General features: G+C 47.8%; 1 long non-coding RNA gene across 1 annotated transcript; it reads left to right on the top strand.

The window, feature by feature from the left end:
* Nucleotides 1-13,715: 13,715 nt before the first annotated feature.
* LOC147649754 (uncharacterized) lies at nucleotides 13,716-17,081 on the top strand. The gene is made up of 2 exons (XR_015278189.1): nucleotides 13,716-14,525; nucleotides 14,689-17,081. It is a non-coding gene; the product is annotated as an uncharacterized LOC147649754 (long non-coding RNA).
* Nucleotides 17,082-18,029: the final 948 nt, after the last annotated feature.

Below are 18,029 nucleotides of genomic sequence, written 5' to 3'. Positions count from 1 at the left end.
AGTCACTAGGAAGTAAAAAGGCCTGTGCCACAGGAGTCTTTTCCTTTAAATAATAAGGAGGGTCTTTGCAGGTCAGAGAGATGGAAATTTCATCTCGAGGGTGTATAGTCTGAACATCAGGAACAATATGAATTTGTCCTGGAGAGTTGGTAGGATCCCCAAGTATTAAGATGTTAGAGGGACCACCTGGTGGTCCACGTTTTACTGTGGGGATTTTTTAAATACAGTCACCCTTCCTATGTAAAGAGAGTCTAGTTACCAGTTGACGCCAGGTTCCCATCTGAAGCTCTCCACCTGCTGGGCTTGATATTGGGGTCCCTGTGGAGGCAGGATGGTGGGTTTGGCAGGAGGGGTGGAGTGGTACGGCATTTGATTTGATGTTGAAGCGCGGGGCCGTTCCACGCTCTGCCAGAAGTTTCCCGAATGCCAGTTTTGTCTGGGTAACCATTGGTGGGCTGGTGGTTGTGTAAAATGTCTCTCTGGACAGTCTTTGAAAAAATGTCCAGGCTCGCGACAACTAAAACAATGACTTGTATTGAGGTCTGCAGCATAAACTCGAGATATCCCCTCTGCCACTCCTTTAGCCACTGCAAGTGCCACTGTATTCTCACTTGAGGCAGAGGAGTGCTTGGTGCAGGCTTCAACCATCTGATCTATGGTTGGTTCGGGGTCCAGTGGGAGGGCTCGCAAAACTGCTTTGCACTCCGGATTAGCATTGGCCATTGCTATTTTTACTAATAATTCTTTTTGCGCCTGAGGGCTCTCTATCTGCTTTTCAATGGCTACTTTAAACTTATCAATATACTTAATAAAAGAGTCAGTTGCCCCTTGCGTAATATTGGTGAAGCACTGCGTTGGCACTTTATCATCAGGGGTGGTAAAAGGAGATATCTTAGCAGCATTAGCTCTATCCTGTAAAGCTGCTTCAGGCAGGTCCCGGGCCTGATCTCGGGGCTTTTGGAAATCTCCTTCTCCTGCTAATTACTCTGAAGTAAAATTAGGTCTGTTAGCATCTTTAGCATAAACATCTGCCAATTGCTTTAAATGTTTTTTCCACTGCCTCTCCCATAACATGTACTCTGCTGGGGAGAGAAGGCAGTTCATAACATTCTGGATGTCATGGGGGACCATGATGTGGGCAGAGAAGGAGGCTTCCAGCAAGTGTTTAAAAAAATGTGAACCCCTGCCCTGTTCCTCGGCAGCTTTACAAAGTTCCTGCAGTTCCCTATAGTGGTGGGATTTGTGCCCCTCCCCTGTCTCTCCTCATTATTACAGGAAAGGCAAGTATTTTCCATGACAGAGCTGAGTTCCCCGCTCGTATTGCTTCCCTCTGCACGTCAGCCCAGTGATCTTCATACTCAGAATCTGAATAAGAAGATTCACTACTCTCATTTCCTAGTGGAGGTGGGGGGCGCTTGGTGGCAGCGCGGGGCTGGCTCGGGTGCCTAGAGCTGGCCCTTTTGTGGCCGGGTGGGGAAGCTGAGATGGCCCTGCTCCGGCCGGAGCCGTCCCAACCTCCGGGGCACTGGGACCCTGGAGCGGGAGCGCTGCCAGGGGCGGGGCCCTGGCACGAAGGGGCGGGACTGGGGTCCGTGATGGGGAGGGGTTTCCCGATGGATGGGGGGGCCCGACGCGGTTACACCCAACGACGCAGTGGGGGGAGAGGGGGAGCAGGACGTGGCAGGAAGAGAAGGGGTGAAGGCGGGAAAGTGGCCATTTTGGGCATCGAGGGCGGGAAAACCGGGGTGGGAGTGAGACAGAATGGCGGGGCTGGCCACACTGCCGGCGCCATCTGTGCTAACGGTAGGAACTGGGGGGTACACAACTGGGTGTGAGGGCATGGGAGAGAGGTTAGAGGAAAGACCCAGAGTGTCATGGCCATTGCCGCCCTGGTAACGGTAGAGAGACGGTAGGGGGGTGTCAGGGAGACGGCAGCAGCCCTGTGCCCTGGGGCAACGTCCACCCGCCAACTGGGTCTCAGATAGGGGAAGAGGGTTTAGGGACACTTGGAGAGGTTGACAGGGTTGGGGGCTTTAACTGGATACCCCAAACTCCCTCTTCTTTTTTTTTCCTCTTTTTCCAATGAGAAAATAATATTTTGAAACACAGGAAAGAATTTTGCAACAGAAAAATCCCCTTTAGCTTGAACTGTATATAACTTTCTCCCTACATTATCCCAAAAGGTTCCTGATTTAGCAGAGTCCGAATTAATCTTAAAATGTTTAAAAACCCAATGAATAAATCTTTTTAAATCCCCTTTAGAAAACTTAAAATTTCCCGCTTTTAGGGTAGTTACAACTTGGATATAAAAGTCCCTCTCAGGTGGGGTCAGTCTCCATACAGAGGACTCATTCCCCATCCTTTTTCACTCCCCATCCAGCAGTAAAACAGCAAAGAAAAAGAAAAAAGCCCAAAAAAACTCTTCACGGGGTCGACTTACAATTTCTCTTCGGCAGATGCCGGCGGGTGAAAAAAAAGCTGCTGGGTAGGTGGTCACCTGGCGGCCGGTCCTCAGGGGCTTTCCTTGCCCCGGATGGTCAGCGAGGGTCCCGGTCGCAGCCTCTTGGATCGCTTCTTGCTAAAACGCAAGCAAGCTTCCTCGAGGGGCGGCGGCTCAAACAGCGACTCGCCTCGCAGCTAAAACTGCAGGCAGACGCTTCTTCAGGGCTCCTTCGAAGGCCTCACGTTTGGGACGCCAGTTGCCGCGGCGATGGAAAGCCCGGAGCACCGCGACTTCTCTAGAGAAACGGCCCTGAGAAGGGCCGGGTCGAAGCGCGTGTGCGGCTTCGAGCAGTCGAGTGATTCCAGCTCAGGCTCAGCGGTAGTTGAGTGATTCCAGCTCAGCTCGGCAGCGGTGGGCAGGCAACACAGGAAGCAGGGACGAGAATGCTGGTCCAGTGTTCCACCAAGGCAAAACCTTTTATTCAGGCAGAGCTTTGGCGAAGGGTGCCAGCAACAGCGAATCCCCCAAACAGGGGAAAACCCGGGGTATTTATGGGGAAGGAGAGGGGTGGGGGGAAGCCCGAGATACATGTATCGGGGTGGGACAGCAGGGGAGAACACCAATGAAACACAACAGTTTAACATATCTAACTCAAAGACCCCTGGGAGCGACAGATTGTGTCTCTCTTACAGAGAAGTATCTCCTCTCCAGGGGAGAGCCAGGATCTCGGGCCCAGCGGGCTCCTCCGTACCCACAGAAGAGGGCGAAACAGAGGGCGAAACAGAGGGCGAAGTGAAGGGCGGAGTGAAGGGCGGAGTGAAGGGCGGAGTGAAGGGCAGAGTGAAGGGAGGAGTGAAGGGTGGAGTGAAGGGCGGAGTGAAGGGCGGAGTGAAGGGTGGAGTGAAGGGCGGAGTGAAGGGCAGAGTGAAGGGAGGAGTGAAGGGCGGAGTGAAGGGCGGAGTGAAGGGCGGAGTGAAGGGTGGAGTGAAGGGCGGAGTGAAGGGCGGAGTGAAGGGTGGAGTGAAGGGCGGAGTGAAGGGCAGAGTGAAGGGAGGAGTGAAGGGCGGAGTGAAGGGCGGAGTGAAGGGTGGAGTGAAGGGAGGAGTGAAGGGCGGAGTGAAGGGCGGAGTGAAGGGCGGAGTGAGGGGCGGAGTGAGGGGCGGAGTGAAGGGCAGAGTGAAGGGCGGAGTGAAGGGTGGAGTGAAGGGTGGAGTGAAGGGCGGAGTGAAGGGCGGAGTGAAGGGCGGAGTGAAGGGCGGGGAGAACCAGGAGGGAGGGAACGGCCCGCCCACAGGAGATGTAGGCGGAGCCGGAGCCCAACAAAAAGGCACGGGAAAAAGGAAGTAGCTAGCCAGTCGAGTTCCGACTCCAATCGAGGCACTAGTGAAGATGAATGGTCGGAGACTGAGTCCCTAGAGGAGGAAACAACAAAGATAAACAAGAATCCCCCTCTCCACATTAAAAAAGAACTGAGAGGATACTGCTCTCGCAGACTGGGGACAGATAAAAGCTGCATGTGCCAGCTGGGTCCCTTCAGCTGCGCTAGCGTTCCCAGTTCAGGTGACAAAGGGGAGACAGAGAGTTCACTCACCAATAAATCCTAAACTGCAAGACTCCAGCCTGCAACAGCTGATGGGCACAGACCCGGCAATGATTACCCTATGCCTATCAATTTATAACTTCAGTGTTTCTAACGATTTTTGTGTGCAAGTTGTGATTGTTCCCAAGGTCTTGTACCACCTGGATGAAGAGTTGAGCCTGCAAGCGGAGAGACTCACCCGACTTCAGAAAAGAGAACTGGTGACAGGTGTGACCATAGCGATGCTGCTTAGCCTGGCAGCAACTGGTGCTGCCACAGGTGTCTCTGCCATCGTGACCCAACAACAGAGACTGTCTCAGCTACAAATGACAATTGATGAAGACTTGCAGATAATTGAAAAACTGTGTTTTAAATAGGCTTGTGTCTTTTGTTAAGAGCCGACTAGAAAGGGTCAACATCCTGTTTGTAGAAAGACAGCAGATGCTCTAAGAATACACTTGGTCACCGCATGTGCCCTATGTGTACTAATGAAAAACTGCGGAGTCTATTTTATAAGTTTTAAGCCCATTAGTTAAGTATAGTGTACCTTATATTTTACTCAAGTTGATAATATCTACTTTTAAAACTTTTTATAATATAGATAAGTTAGAGAAAATGTTTAGAGATAAATATACGTAAAATAATATTAGAACTTTTAAGACTAATACACCTTATATTCTAGCAAATTTAGTTAGGCATAAAGAGGGGGGAAATGTAGAAGCTTGGGCCTGGTGGCTCGGAAGATATTGGGATGTAATGGAAAGATAGTCACCCCCCTCCTCCACAGTGTATGGTAATGACCCTCACAATTAGCCAATAGCACCTAGCTGTGATGAAAGCAGATGGGAGTAACTGTGTGAACCTACGTTATAAAGTGTCAAATTCTCCAGCAATAAACGCCATTTCTGCCATCCATCACATTGGTGCCTGTGTGGGTTTGGACCGAGTGGCCTGAGCGTGGCCACCGTGCTGCTCTAGAACCAGGGTGTCTGCCTTGCTAGGCAACACCTAGAGTGGGCAGCGACATCATAGAAGAGCCATGTGACATCTCAGGACAGGTTGTGTGACATCACAGTGCTGACTGTGACATCATAGAGTGAACTATGACATCAAATGTTGCTGTGTGACATCACAGGAGACAATGTGACATCACGAGGTGGTTTTGTGACGTCTAAGGGGGGCTGTGACATCACAAAACAGGCTGGGACATCACAGAATGGTGGTGTGACATCCCAGAGCAGGTTGTGTGACATCAGCGAGTGGGCTGTGACATCTCAGGTGGCTGTGTGACATCACAGGGGGTACTGTGAGATCACTGGGGAGGTCACTCCACACCGACCCTTCTAACAGTTTGCCCCCAGAGAAGTACCAATGCTTCTCTTGCAGCAGCCTGTCTGCACAGAAACACTCCCAGGGCTCTCTGCATTTCCCTTCCCTCACTCTTGGCTCACTCACACACCTCCCAACAACCCACTTGGTGCTTTCAGCTGCAAGGAGTTCAAAGCTTGTCTGGACTTCAGCAGCTGCTCTAATTCTGCCTTCAGCCAACTCTGGCTTTGTGTTCATTGTAGAACTGCCTGTGTGTCTGAAACATTCCTTGCATGGTTCTGCCTTGGGGAAGGGGAAGCTCCCTGGTGGCACCTTGGGCTTGGCACACACTTGAGGAGGGTGTCTGTTTTCCATGGGGAAACTCAGGAGTTTTAGATTGCTAAAATCAAAGAAGGAAAACCCCTCTTTGCCTGAGTGCAGCCAGTTGTGTGAGCAAAGCAGGTCCCAGGGGAGTGAGAAGAGACAGGATGGGGCTGGGGAATGTGGAGCAAGGTTGTCCACAGTGGGTCAGACCTCAAGACACAGCTTCTCTGACCTGGCCAGACCTTCTTAGGAGAGACCCTGGATCAATATCCATCACTGAATGCTGCAATCACCTCTGCTCCAAAGAGAACAGGTATAAAAGACACCCTTTAATAGGAATAGGAAAACATATTTCTTAGAAGCTCATAGAACTATTTCTCCATAACTATTGTAGGAAACTTTCCTAAGAACTGCACCAGACCAGAGGGATATCAAGGCACAGCCATAGTTTGTTAGGACTTGCTTCATTCTAATGAGCCCCATGGTGCATTTGGAGCTCAGCCCTTTAACGTCAGGGCCTGAGAGGAGATTGCACAAACCTTTTCAGGAGTCCAAGTCAGAGGAAACACCCAAAGTTTCTTGAGGCATTAATGGGTGCCACTGAGGTCCATCCCCAACACAGGCTCCTCATGGATTCCTTGAAGGACAGAACTGGAGGCCAGGATTGCACAAAAACCTCTCAGAGACTCAGTGGGGAAAGGAAAATCCAAAGTAGCCGAAGAAACCCTGAGTATCTCAAAGTCTTGATGAGCCCCACTGAGTGTCAATGCAAAGCTGCCAGGGGACTCGTTAAAGCAGATAATTTGGGCCATGATTGCACAAACTTCTCAGAGACCCAGTGTGGGAAGGAGAAAGGAAAGTGCCTTAAGAACCTGAAGTACCTTGAAACATTAATGAGCCCCACAATGAGTGTTGTTACTGACAAAGCCTCTCAAGGGACTAATTACAGCAGATAATTGGAGATCATGATTGCACAAACCTCTCAGAGACTCCAAGGCAAAAGCCAAAGTCCTTTGAAAAAGCTGCAGTTCCTGGGAGCATGAAGGAGCCCCCAGGGCCATTCCTGAGCAAGGCTCCTCAGGGACTCCTTCCAGCAGATCCCTGAGGCCACTGGCATGTGGGCTAGGGGGGATGCTGAGGGCAGGCCAAGGGGGTGACAGTGGCCAGCCTTGCTGGGGCTGTGCCAGGAGGCCCCAGGGCCTCAGGACAAGGTGTCTCCTCACAGCCCTTGCTGGCACAGAGGCTGCTGTGGCCCAGGGCACCAACACTTGGCTTCTCTTTGTCCCCACCTGTCATCAGTGCCTCCTGTTCTCTGCCCTGCCTGGGGCCTGGGGACACTTTCTCAGTGCTGTCCCTCAGTGGGACCCATTAAAGGTAAAAGTAGCTTTGGATTTGGATTCTGACTTGGACTTCTTGAGCAGTTTCTTTCCTTCCCTCCCTCTCAGGGACTGATGTTCAGGGCCTCAGCACAAAGCCCCAAGAGGGTCATTAAAGTCCTGCTACTGTGTCTGTGCTGCTGAGCTGGGCCAGGCTCCCGGCACAGAGGATGATCCTGAAAACTAGGAAAAGCTTCAAAAGCACATTTCTCTTGCTGAGCAGCTCCTCTCCCAGCCCAGCAGGGCTGGGGCACTGCCTGCAGCCACCCTGTGGCACAGCCCAGAGGCACAGAGACCTTCAATCAGTCAGGGCTGGGAAGGTGCTGAGAAGTGCCTGGGGCACAATCCCTCCCAGCCCTTGACACAGGAAGCCTCTGGCTGCAGGACAATGCAGCTGCAGCTCCTGGAGCCATCTCCTAAAGCTGGAACATGCCAGTGCCTACAGACTCTGTGAGTACAGCTCTGAGTATTTGTGGTGTAGGGGAGGTGAATGCTCATGAAGCTCTGACATGCTGAGGGCTTCAGATCAATCATAGAATATTTCCAAGACAAGGATTTTGATAAAAATGAGGACATTTCCAAAGACTTTGTATTCAAATTCCTAATATTGCAGAACGGCAGGGAGGAGGGGGGAGATAAATATTAAAGATATTATGAATTTTGACAAGTTCTTGAGACATGCAAACTGTTACTTTTAGTGATCAGTAGGTTCACAGGAGATAGCTAATGTGCATTCAGCCACTCTGCCCATGGACAGCACCAGCATCACCTTTGCTGGACCCATCAGCCTTAATCTGAGCTGTCCTTTCTCCAAGCTGCAAACAGAACCTGCCCCCAGCCAGAGCCCTGCAAACAGGCAGGGTTCTGTCAGGCCAAGGAGAGTGCACAGAGATTTGGGATCTGTGGGTGCTGGCAGGGAGAGATCAGACACAGGGAAACACCTGCAGGAGGAAAATCTCCAGGAAGCAGAGAGAAGATCAGGGAAGGAGAGTAAACAAAAGCCCAGAAATCCTGTGACAGAGAGAGTTTAGAGATGTCCATAGGAGCCCCTGTAATGCAGCCCCTCCCTCTGAACAAGCCCCCTCCCTCCTGTCCCCCCAGCCCAGCCTCTGCCCTCAGGGCTGGGCTCCCAGGTGTGAAGCCCCTCCTGTGCAGGCAGAGCTGCAGCCCCTCCATGTCCTTCCTAAATTGGGGGCTCAGAACTGGACACAGCACTCGAGATGAAGCTCAACCAGTGCCAAGCACAGGGGAAGAATCTCTGGCCTGGTCCTGCTGGCCACACTGTTCCTGATCCAGGCCAGGTGCCATTGGCCTCCTTGGCCACCTGGGCACACTGATGGCTCATGCCCAGCCTGCTGTCCATCGGTGCCCCAGGTCCCTTTCTGCCTGCCTGCTGTCCAGCCTCTCTGTCCCCAGCCTGGAGCACTGCAGGGCTTGTTGTTGCCAAAGTGCAGGACCCGGCACTTGAACTTGTTAAACCTCACCTTGTTGGGTCTGGCCCCTGGATCCAGCCTGGCCAGGTCCCTGTGCAGAGCTCTCCTACCCTGCAGCACATCAACACTCCCAGCCAACTCGGTGTCACCACGGTTCCATGGGGCCCTAGAGTGTCACAATGGTCTCCAGGATTCCATGAGGCCTCCCAGAGTCACAAAATCCCTTTGGTTCCATGGGGCCCTGCAGTATCCCAGTGGTCCCATCATGACATTAGTCACAATGCTCTGTCCTGCTCTGTCACAATGCTCTGCATGGTTCCACAAGGCCCTGCAGTATCACAGGGGCCTCTTGGTTCCATGAGGCCTCAGAGTGCTGTTGGGAAGGTAGAATTAGAAAGGAATTATAAATATGACTCTTTAGCCCAAAAGGCTAAGGAAGAAATACAAATTAAAGCATTGTTTGAATAATTCAAAGAAACCCGTCTGGTGTGCCGGAACAATTTCTTTCCCCCAATAAAACTAAGCTAAGACCCCTCTTCCCAGCCTTATAAAGAAAGATCTGAAGGACCCTGAGATAACTAAAAATATGCAAAAGCAGCGATTTCTATAGGTCACACACAAATGTTACTGTATTAGTATACTTAGAAAGACTGGTTAGTAAAAGAATGGACTATTCAAATGTATAGGTTATAGAAGTAATTGTAAAGGAGAGCTCGCTCTCTTGTTTCTCTGGCCTCACTCTTTCTATGCTCTTGCCTCGCTCTTTCTGCCCTTCTTTAAGTTTTTTCCCCAGCTCTCTCACTTCTGTTCTGTTCCTCTCTTTCTTAGCTATCTTAAGTCTTGAACTCATGTATTCATATTTTACCCACTTTTGTATTGTTCCCTCTGAGCCTGCTTTGAGCTTTGTCTGCTAGCTCCTAGTAGGCTCTCTCTTTCTCCCCACACCCTGAAATAAACTACTAACATCTAACTCGACTATAGAAGTCTCTGCCGTGTCTCGGATCGTCCACACCCCAAAAGGGCCTCTTACAGAGTGCCACAAGGAATCCCTTGGTGGTGCAGAGCCACAGTGGAGCCCAGGTTACACAAGGTCCTGCAGTGTCACCCTTGGTTCCATGGGGCACTACAATGTCACAGGTGTTCCCTTAGTTCCCTTAGAGTCCCTGCAATGGAACAATGGCCCCTTGATCCCACTGGGGCCCAGGGTCTCATCAGGGTCTCCTTGGTTCCACAGTGGCCCCTTGGTTCCACAAGGCCCAGCGGTGTCACAGTGGCCTCTGTGGTTCCATGAGGACCCCGACTGTCACCATGGACTCCTTGTTTCCATGTAGCCCCACGGTGTCCCAATGGCTCTTTGGCTCTGTGGTGCCATGTGGGACAGTGTCACTGTGGTCCTCTGAGTTCCACCAGGCCCCGCAGTGTCACAGTGGCCCCTTGCTTCCCCAGGGCCCTGCAGGGTCACAATCATCAGAGAATCAACCAGGCTGGAAAAGGCCTTGGAGACCATCAAGTCCAACCTGTGACCCAACACCACCTTGTCACCCAGACCATGGCACTCAGTGCCACATCCAGACTGTCCTTAAACACTTCCAGGGACGGTCACTCACCCAGCTCCCTGGACAGCTCATTCCAATGCCCAATCATCCTTTCTGTGAAGAATATTTCCTAATGTCCAGCCTAAACATCCCCTGGTGCAGCTTAAGGCTGTGTCCACTTGTCCTGGGACTGTTCCCTGGGTAAAGAGCCTGACCTCCACCTGGCTGCACCCTCCTGTCAAGTTGTTGTAGAGAGTGATGAGGTCTCCCCTGAACCTCCTCTTCTCCAGGATAAACAACCCCAGCTCCCTCAGCCACTCCTCACAAGATGTGTGCTCCAGCAGCCTTGTTGCCCTTTTCTGGACATGCTCCAGCCCTTCCATGTCTTTCCAAAATTGGGGACCCAGAACTGGACACAGCACTCGAGGTGAAGCTCAACCAGTGCCAAGCATAGGGGAGGAATTCCTGGCCTGCTCCTGCTGGCCACATTGTTCCTGATCCTGGCCAGGTGCCATTGTCCTCCTTGGCCACCTGGGCACACTGATGGCTCATGCCCAGCCTGCTGTCCATCAGTGCCCCAGGTCCCTTTCTCCCTGCCTGCTGTCCAGCCTCTCTGTCCTCAGCCTGGAGAACTGCAGGGGTTGTTGTGGCCAAAGTGTAGGACCCGGCACTTGAACTTGTTAATCCTCACCTTGTTGGGTTTGGCCCCTGGATCCAGCCTGTCCAGGTCCCTGTGCAGAGCCCTCCTACCCTGCAGCACATCAACACTCCCAGACAACTTGGTGTCACCACGGTTCCATGGGGCCCTAGAGTGTCACAATGGTCTCCAGGATTCCATCAGGCCTCCCATCCATCCATCTTTGAATCATACTGGGAGTGACTGGACTCATACTGGGAGTATCTGAGAGTGACTGGCAACATACCTTGCACATCATCCCCCATACTGGGGGTGACTGGGAGCAACTGGGAGCACGCTGGGGGCAAATGGCATCATACTGGGACTGACTGGGTTGATCTAGCCAGAGGCAACTGGGACCATCTGGGGAGTGCTGGCATGTGACAAGGATCATCCTGGAGCTTACTGGGCTCATATTGGTGTTGAAAGGGAGCAACTGGGATCTCTGAACACCACAGGTTCTATTGTAGTTGATAGCTTGAAATATATCTTTTCCCCTTGATAGTAAAAGGCCTTAAAATCTTAGAAAATTTGGGGACTTAGAAAAAAGTTAGGTTTGGAAAGCCCTGGGAAAAGCAGGCCCTGGAAACGTTAGGCCTTGTGCTTGCTAAAGACCAGGTCAAGCTGCACTTGTGTAGTCAGTATATGATAAATGATACAATTGTTAGATGTGATTAGATATAATTATTGTTTAGAGAACATGGGGAACCATGTTAGGGGGCTAAGGGGGGATTACGAGAAATTCATGCTTGGGTAAAAACAATGCTTACAATAGAACAATGTAAGTTTAATAATTAATATGTAAGTTGCATAATGATAGAGTATAAAATATGTTCAACTCGAAACCCAAGTCGGGTCAGATTTGGGTATGTGTACCCCTGACACCCAGAGCTCTTTAAATAAAGCACCTTCATATAACCATTCGTGGTTATGTGTGTTCCTGAACGCTAACATTTTGGCGACCCAGGTGGGACCTTGTGAGTGCTGCTGAGCGAACTCGCGACCCGATCACGCTCCAGCCGGCACCGAGGGATTCTCGGGGAGCCCATCAGCCGTGACCGTCTCCGCTGCTCACAACGTCCCCGGGAGAGAAAGGTAAGGTGCTTTACTTTGGTTTTGGTGCCTGCCAGTTAGACGTGGCGAAAGCTGCGCGTGGTTGGGCTAAAGGAATTCCTCTTGGTAAAGCCTAGGCGCCGTCCGTAAGACGACTGCGAAAGCGTCGCAGGTTCGGCATTTGTGGTATATTATAGTTATAATATGGAGAAGGGTTTTGGGCTGCTATGCTCCCATACCAGGTACTTCTCCTTTGGGGTGCTTATTAGCACATTGGAAACAAGGTAACTTTGGAGAAGAATTACATAAGACTAAGATAATTTCGGCCAGATCTCCCACAGAAAAAGACCCCAGCAATCCTGTCTCATCTGTTAGTAGCTATAACCTCTTCTCTCTTTCTTTACTTTGCTTTCCTTATTTCTCTCTCTCTCCTCTATCGCATAACCCTTGTTGTTGGCACTAAAATAAAGGTACATTATTGTTGTTGTGATTTAAACTGAAATCCCTTTGTGTCCTTTTGCACTCTGAGATCAAACAAACCTCTCATGAGCCCCACTTGCATTAGCGAATTATGACATCTAAATTGGCATCATGGACAGGATTTCTGACAGACAGAAGGGGCTGCAGGTTTGTTGTGCAGTCTGTATTAGGGGAAAGACGTTTTGCTCCAGCCGCACCTAGCCCGACACTCCCAAAAGAGTGAGCGGTGTCTAGAAAGCAAGGGGGGCGAGTCGGATTTCCCACAAACTGCACACGCCGAGGTAAAAAGCACCCCAGACTCACTTGAGGGCTCTGTCTGCAGAATTTCACAAAAGCTCTCTTAGTGCCAAAGGGCTGGATTGTTTTTGTTGTTGTGTGTATGAATTTTGACTGTTTGGTGTAGCAAAGAGACAACCAGAATTTTAAACTGAAGGAGTGCCTTCCAAGCAGATTTGGTCTTTTTACCCATACAGGGAAGCAAAGTTGTGTGTGTGTGTGTATAGTTTAAGTTTATACCTCCCTGTAGTGGTTTTTCTTTTTGTAAAAATGACTGAAAACAGCAGTGCAAAAGTTAAAACTGCATTTTATGCATGTCATGCTCTGTTAGCAAAACACAGTGCCAGACCTTCTCCAGGAGGGAAAAGTTGGTGCTCAGTAATTGGTTTAATTTGGAAAATGTGATTGATAGAGTATGTTCTTTACAACATGAAACAAAATTTAAACTGGGAAAAAATGAAACAAGAGAGGGAAACCCCTCTCATTAATCAAATTTACCCGCAAAAAGAGCTAACTTGGATAAAATTGTGGGGAACACTGCTGTCCTAGTTTGAAGCCTCTAATTAAAAATATAATTTTTAATTAAATAATATAATTTTATAATATAATTATATTATATATTATAATAGAATATAATATACTATTACTACTATATTATAATAGAATATAATTATATCAATGATAAGGATCTTGGTCTGCATATAACTACTAAAATAGAAATAAAAATAGGAAAAAAAAAAAAGGGAAAAAAGAAGAAAAAGAAAAAAAGAAAAGAAAAAGGGAGTATGGGTGTCTCCTTCACGAGTCAGAGACAGAATACGTATTTCGAGTGTCTCACTGAAGGTGATCAAATTCGGTTGAGAGAACAGGAATCGAATGAGCACTGGGTACATGAGGTCTTCTTAATAGCAAGATACAGACATAGCCCATGGTCCCTAACTCAGCATACAGCTTATTGGGCCGAGGGGCTTAACCCCTTGGAAAGGGGGGACTTGACTGCTATAGTTTGTACCCCCAACCAACTACTGAAAAATATTTAGAAAGCTGTCTGCTTACAAATGATACACAAAAGAAAATTAATTGTTAGTTATGAATCACCAATGCTGTTACCTGTGAAAACTGAAATTATGGACCTGTAAAAATCCCATAAGGAAAAAATCAGAGAAAGCAAAGGGTGATAGATACATTGGTTCTCTTAATGAAAACCCAAAAAAAAAAAGAGAAAACAAATCTCTAATTGCCAGTATTAGTGGTCACTAGAAATAAAGAAAGGGGTCTCCAAAATATAATGAGTGGCTTATCACTTAAAAGTTGAGTAAAGTAGTCGTTAATTGGCACTGTCCCAGGTTCATTGTATCGAATGCCCCATTGTATGACCCAGCGCACCTCCACAGGCTCTGGGCTGTGAGCCAAAGCAGTCTCCTTCTCAGCTTCTGGGAGTGGAACCCAAACAGCTTTAGAATCACGGAAACTGGTAACTCTGCCTCTCATGGGTGAGCAGAGAGGTGGAAGTTAGTTTTATTTAAAATGCTCACTAGAAATAACAAAACTGGAGACATACTGATTTTAGCAATGGTGGGTCCTAAACATGCACCTATTATTTCTGTAGTTAACACTAGAGCCCAAATTTTGTATTGACCAATACAGACTAGTACAGGATTTGAAAGCAATAATAGAATAACTGAAGATATTTACCCAGTGGTAGCTAATCCTTGCACTCTGTTAACATCCGTAAAAGAGAAATAGAAATGGTTTACTGTAACTGATTTAAAAGATGCCTTTTTCTGCATACCCCTTGACAAAGAAAGTAAGAAACTGTTTGCCTCTGAATGGGAAAATCCAGAAAATGGAAGGAAAACTCAGCTCACCTGAACATGACTCCCACAAAGATACAAGAACAGTCCAACCCTATTTGGAAGCCAGCTGGCAAAGGAGCTGGAGATTTGGACCAAGAATGGGCAAGTACCAGAAAACAATACCTGCTGTTACAGTATGTTGATGATACACTGACAACTACAGAAGAGAAAACAACCTGCATAAAGGTAACAATTGAAATTTTAAATTTGCTGGGAATGGGAGGATATGAGGTGTCTAAAGAAAAGGTACAAATTGCCCAACAGACTGTGATTTACCTGGGGTGTGAAATCTCACAAAAGCAACGTAAGCTGGGTACTAATCGTATTCAAGCTATTTGTGCTATTCCAGAGCCCCAGAACCTACATGAGCTGCGAGTTTTCCTCGGGATGACAGGGTGGTGCCACCTGTGGATCATGGACTATGGACTAATTGCAAAACCCCTGTATGAAGCCCAGAAGACACAGCTGTTTACCTGGGGCAAACCACAGAAGGAGGCCTTCCTCAAGCTGAAGAAAGCATTGACAACTGCTCCAGCATTAGGATTGCCTGATTTATCCAAAGACTTTCAGCTGTTTGTGCATGAAAGATCACACCTAGCTCTGGGAATACTAACCCAGCGTCTGGGAAGCTGGAAAAGGCCAGTAGGCTACTTCTCCAAACAACTTGACAACGTGAGTGCCGGATGGCCTTCATGCCTGTGGGCAGTTGCAGCCACTGTGATGCTGATCCAAGAAGCCAGGAAACTCACGATGGGTAGACATATAGATGTCTATGTACCACACATGGTGACCACTGTTTTAGAACAAAAGGGGGGCCATTGGCTATCTCCAAGCAAGATGATGAAATTCCAGGTAATCCTGACTGAGCAGGATGAATTCACACTAAAGACAATTAACCTCTTGAATCCAGCTTTTTTTCCTAGGTACCACAACTGAAGAAGGCCCATTAGAGCATGAGGGTACCACAACTGAAAAAGGCCCATTAGAGCATGACTGTGTAGAAGTAATAGAGTACACCTATTCGGCAAGGGAAGACCTAAAAGACATCCCACTAGAGCAACCAGAATTGGAGCTATTCACAGATGGAAGCAGCTTGGTGGAGAACAGGACCAGATACGCTGGATATGTGGTAACAACAGTCAGTACAATAGTGGAGGCAAAAGCATTATCACCAAGTACATCTGCCCAGAGGGCAGAACTGGTTGCCTTAACCAGAACATTAGAATTGAGTAGAGGGAAATTGAAAAGCAGACTGGACAGCCCGACAGATTGCTCGAGAAGTGCAAACAACAATGGCATTGATACCTTTAAAGACTAATGTTTCTCAATTTAATTTGTCTCCAAAACCAAAATATTCAATAAAAGATGAGAAATTGGGACATTTGCTAAATGCACAAAAGGATTCAGAAGAATGGTATGTAACTGCACAAAGACAAATAGTGTTAACCCCCTTGATAATGAGAGAAGTTCTACAAATGAAACATAACAAATGTCATTGGGGTGCAGAAGCATTGGTAAAATTGCTAAAGCAAAAATTAATCTTAGTACGGATGCTAACAATGGCAAAATCAACTCAGTGGCAAGACACAGGCATAGGTAGGAAAGATTAGGATAAGAATAGAATCAAGATGACACTTAGCAAGAACCCTCTAGTAGAGTGAAATTTGGGTGGGCCCTAGAGCAAATAGCAAACTGTCAGAATAGAGAAACAGGTCAGGTAGATAGACTAGCAAGAGTCATCCGGGAAAGATTTAAAGAATTAAACGTCCAATTACAACTTATTACTTTTGAAAGAACATAGAGAGTGTGAAGTTTTTTTTTAAGGGGACAGATTGATCATTGCATCCCAATGCAATGGGATTGCAATCCACATCCCAAATGTAACTGCAGATGCAGAACATGACATCAATCAGTTGCAACAAATAGAGCATGAAGCACAGGAAGAGCAAAAGGATTTGACTACAAGTTGGTTAGGTAAAATCTTCAAAGGGTTAGGGTGGAATGTGAATTCATGGATTAAATCTATCATTGAGAATGTGATAATTTTACTAATTGTATTTTTAGCAATTTGGTTAGTTTACAGCATCTTAAAAAGAGAAATACAGAAGAAAACGTCCTGGAACCAGAAGATAATAAAGGCACTGACGCGAGATCTACACCCACCATCCTCTAGTTCTCCATTTCGTGACAGCATCCAGGACAACGTTTACATCAATCGAGGATTTGAAGAACACCAAGTATAAACTCAGAAACAAAGGACTGTATCAAGTGAAAACATTTGCACTTATAGTGAAGTGAAAATGCTTTCAAAGGGGGGAAATGATAGTAAAAGGCCTTAAAATCTTAGAAAATTTGGGGACTTAGAAAAAAGTTAGGTTTGGAAAGCCCTGGGAAAAGCAGGCCCTGGAAACGTTAGGCCTTGTGCTTGCTAAAGACCAGGTCAAGCTGCACTTGTGTAGTCAGTATATGATAAATGATACAATTGTTAGATGTGATTAGATATAATTATTGTTTAGAGAACATGGGGAACCATGTTAGGGGGCTAAGGGGGGATTACGAGAAATTCATGCTTGGGTAAAAACAATGCTTACAATAGAACAATGTAAGTTTAATAATTAATATGTAAGTTGCATAATGATAGAGTATAAAATATGTTCAACTCGAAACCCAAGTCGGGTCAGATTTGGGTATGTGTACCCCTGACACCCAGAGCTCTTTAAATAAAGCACCTTCATATAACCATTCGTGGTTATGTGTGTTCCTGAACGCTAACACCCTCTTTTAGTTGCGATTTTCCCCCCAGCTTCTCTTTCTCCTAACTGTTTACCTGGTGTCAAGTTCCCACGGTTACTGAAGTTTCTCTCCTCAGCCCCACGGCGAGAGGCCGGATAGAGTAAAGAGAAGACCCTGTTGGCATTTCCAGATGCTTGAAGTTTCTTTAGCCCAGGAGACCCTTCTTTCCAACACGGAAGTTTGTAACTTTGCTTTTCCTGTCCCAGAATGCCTCTGAGCTATGGAAGCTGGGAGGGTGTGCTTCCCTTCCCTTTCTTTCCCCCCTGTATTGCCAGGAAACCAGCCTCCCCCCCTCTCCCCCTCTGCCCCTCTGTGGAGAATACTCCTACACCTTTGTGGGCATTTGAAGAAGTTGATGTCTGCTATTTCTAATCCTGGTGTGTGTAACCTTGATTTGTAGAAAGTTTGTAAGATGTACTAACTGAGAAAAATAATTGGTTCTTTCTCTGATGTTCCCTCCCTCCGAGAAACCCTGTGAAAATACAACCCCCAGACCCCAAATCCTTTGTCTCTCGTCCTTTGGATTCCCCTTCACAGAAATAAGCTGTGGAATGCAAACCAGAAAGAGTCCCCCCCTGATTTCTTTACTCGCTCTATAGACTTGAATTCTTGAAGAAAATCAGTGAACCCCACAAACATATGCTGGCTCGAAACTCAAGTGAAGAGAAAACTCATCACTGAGCCAGCCAGGCCACACTCGAGAAGATCGAGGCAAGGTTCCTTTCCCTCTCACTGAAGAAGGAGCTTTGCAGTATCCATGTGTGAGGTGACCTTCACCTGAACCAGACGCTGATAAAAGAAAAAGCTGCCTGTGCTGGAAACTCCCACACAACAAGTCAATACCAAGAGAGCATTTTCCTTTCACAACTTCCCTCCTGGAGCCACAGTCCTTTTGGA

The sequence above is a fragment of the Cyanistes caeruleus genome, chromosome 20, assembly GCF_971803275.1.
Source record: "Cyanistes caeruleus chromosome 20, bCyaCae1.hap1.1, whole genome shotgun sequence".
In the NCBI taxonomy this organism is placed as follows: Eukaryota; Metazoa; Chordata; class Aves; order Passeriformes; family Paridae; genus Cyanistes; species Cyanistes caeruleus.
This window is presented reverse-complemented; position numbering and strand designations above follow the sequence as displayed.